Source organism: Bos taurus, chromosome 21 (genome assembly GCF_002263795.3).
Source record: "Bos taurus isolate L1 Dominette 01449 registration number 42190680 breed Hereford chromosome 21, ARS-UCD2.0, whole genome shotgun sequence".
In the NCBI taxonomy this organism is placed as follows: Eukaryota; Metazoa; Chordata; class Mammalia; order Artiodactyla; family Bovidae; genus Bos; species Bos taurus.
This window is the reverse complement of record NC_037348.1, coordinates 643,571-646,688: the sequence shown is the minus strand read 5'-3', so window position 1 is coordinate 646,688 and position 3,118 is coordinate 643,571. Positions and strand designations below refer to the sequence as shown.

At 53.7% G+C, this 3,118-nt stretch overlaps 1 pseudogene; it reads left to right on the top strand.

Annotated features, from left to right (window-relative positions):
- Positions 1–932: 932 nt before the first annotated feature.
- LOC112443373 (uncharacterized) lies at positions 933–1,051 on the top strand (annotated as a pseudogene).
- Positions 1,052–3,118: the final 2,067 nt, after the last annotated feature.

Here is a 3,118-nt window from a genome sequence, read left to right as displayed (position 1 = left end):
CCCAGCAACTATGAACAGAAGTATTTCCAAGGATCACACTCAAGTGTGTGTGTGTGTGTGTGTGTGTGTGTGTGTGTGTGGTGGGTGTCTGTCTGTCTGTATCTCCCTCTCGCCATCTTGGAGTTGGTCTCGGAAGCTTCATGTATTTCTGCCTGTGTCTCTCCCGACACCTGGCCACCCGTCCGTTCCTCTGGCCCCGGCCTCTCACAGGTGCTATGGCTCTGGCTGAGGAGCTGGCCCCGGCCGGCTGTCTCCCTTGGCGTGGGTGCATGCGAGTGTCTGTGTGTCTGTCCGTGTGCCTGCCTGTGGCTCGTCTGCTCTCTCAGGAAGGTCGAGTGCTTGGCGGGCGGTGTGGGAGCAAGGGGGGGCCTTGGTAGGGCGAAGGGGCGGGGCTGAGGCGCTCCAGTCGACTGCGCCTCCGTGGCTCCCGGTACGTTTGGGCGCCTGGCAGGATCAGGCAAGATGGGCGCTCAGGGCCCTGGCTGCCCTGCGCCTAGGCCCACAGGAGGTTCAGAGGCCCGCGGGCCGCAGGGGGCGGGCGGCGGAGGGCCCTGAAACCGGACACCTCTGGGTCCTCGTGGCCCTGAGCAGAGAATGGGATCGGGGGGAGGCCCCCCTCAGCGAGCGTGGACGGGCCTGGATGGCACGGGGTGGGAGGGCGCCGAGACCTCCGCACCCCTCAGCCAAACCCCCAGGCCCCGCACGCAGGCACGCCCGACCAGCCGCTGGGGCGTCCCAGCAGTTGCTGGTCTGAGATTGTGGTGTTCTGGGCGTGGCGGCCTCGGCAGGCTGGAGTCCGATCTCAGGTCATGTGGCTCAAGTCCAGCGCGTGGCCCCCGAGGAGAGGTGGGTCCCATTGGCCCCACGGTCAGGTCAGAGCGAAAGGGAGGCGCAGCGCAAGGCTCTTAGGGCGCCCAGCGACAGGCACCTCCGTCTCTGGCCATATCAGCCTGAAGGCGCCCCATCTCCTCTGATCTCGGAAGCTAAGCAGGGTTGGGTCTGGTTAGTACTTGGATGGGAGACCACCTGGGAATACTGGGCGCTGGAGGCTTTTTGCCTACCAGAAGAGGTCCCTTAGCCCCCGCCCCGCGTCCCAACTCTTGGAGCCCCCGCAGCCCCAGCCCCTCCCCGGGCGGGGGGAGTGGGTGGCAGGGGCCCGGACTCCCGCTGCAGATCTGGGTTGACTCCGCGCGGCCCGCGAGCCCCTCTGCATTAGCATTTGGCTTCCAGGAAACCAGAGGACCTGCCTTCGGGTCTCTGTCAGGGGCTTCCTTGGCATGCCTCAGGCAATCCTGGGGGTTACACCAGCTCCAGCCGCAGCCCTACCCCCATCCCCCGCCGCACCCCCAGCCTCGCAGGCAATGGTGCCTGGGCCCGCGCGCACGCACGCACAGATAGATGAGGCCAATCAGGGCATCTATCTTGTTGACTTATACTTTGGGTGGATCTATGCCTGGGAGTGGGACTGCTGAAGCATAGGCTACTTCTACTTTTAGTTCCTTGAGGAACCCTCATACTCTTTTCCCTACTGGCTGTACCAACTCCCATTTCTACTCACAGGGGAGGAGAGTTCCCTTTGCTCCACATCCTCTCCAGCATTTGTTATTGACAGACTCTGCGATGAGGACCATTTGGACTCATGTGAAGTGGTCCCTCCTTGTAATCTGGAGTTGAGTCTCTCCAATCATTAGTGATGTGGAGCAAGATGACCTTTTGGAAATGCAGATGCAATGCTATCACCTCCCTGCTCCAACTGCTCTTGTATTTTCCCATCATATTGAATATAGGACCAAATCCCTTCATTGTTTGCTCCCCACATTCTTCTCTGATGTTTTTTCACTGGAATGCCCTCTGCATTCTTTGGCTTCCATCCCGTAGGGCATTTTTCATTTCTGGAGTGTCCTAAGTTTCCCTTGTCACATAGCTTTCCAAGATGCTATGTTCTCTGCCTGAAATTCTTCCTGCATCTCAACCGTGGTTAACGTTGCTTCAACCTATGGATCCCAACTCAATCGTTACTCTGAAAAGCCTTCCCTGACACCCAGGTTTTCTGAGGGATGAGGCCCCTCTATAAGTTCTCAAAGTATCTGCCTGTGATTTATCATTAGGTTTGTCTCAGTGAAAGCAGGAACTCTGTGTCTACTTCTCTCAGCATTCTATTACCAGAAACTTATTACATGCCTCCTAGCTCATTGTTGGTGCTCAGTATTTACTTAGTGTGTGAAAGACAGAAAAGTTCTTGGAAGCCTCAAGGTGTCACTTGGCTCGGCACTTTTGATCTCTTTGTATATTTGGTGATTCAATTCTTTCCTTTCCTGGGTTGATGTGTACACTATATTCAAGGCACAATCTAAGGCATTAAGACATATCCAAAAATATAGGTGCTTGCTTTCAAGGAACTCGTACAGCAGATTTCTACCATTTAGCATTTTTAAAATGCTCTAGCACAATGTGAACCTTCAGTATTATCCATTTTCATTTCAAAGAAAGATCTTTTGACTTACATAGCAAAGGTGGAGACCTTCCAACGTTTAGTCCAATACTTATACCTTTACCATTTCAGGCAAGTCTTGTGGTTCCTTCTGTAGGTGTGTGGCTCTTCCAGAAATATGAAGATCTTCCATAGTCCTCAGACTTTGGTGTGATTTGGAATCATCAAGAAAGCTTGCAGTTATACTTTGCAGACCACCACCACAAACAGTCAGTAGCGAATGGAGTGGATTCCAGGAATATGCCTTGTTAACCAGCATCACCAGTGATTCTATTGCTACAGACTGAATGCAGTGGACAGGGCCTGGATTGTCCACTGGGTCTCATGTGGAATGGAAAGAAGGGCTTCCCCCCACCCAACTGTTTACAGCCTTGTGACTAGAAACGGTCCCCCAAACAAGAATCAGACAAACCAGATAATCCCAGATAGTAGTCCGTGAGATGAAGGAACTAAGCAGCTGGTTGAGATGGCACCAAGGGGAAGGGTTGTTCTTTTTGTCTCCCCCTCTACTCCTTTCTTCCTGGAGGTCTTAGGGATTCATCATGGGGATTTGAAATAAAGTTCACAACAGTCATATGTGTTGAATAAAGATTTTGCCTTTAACCACCTCTAAAAAATGAAGAGAGC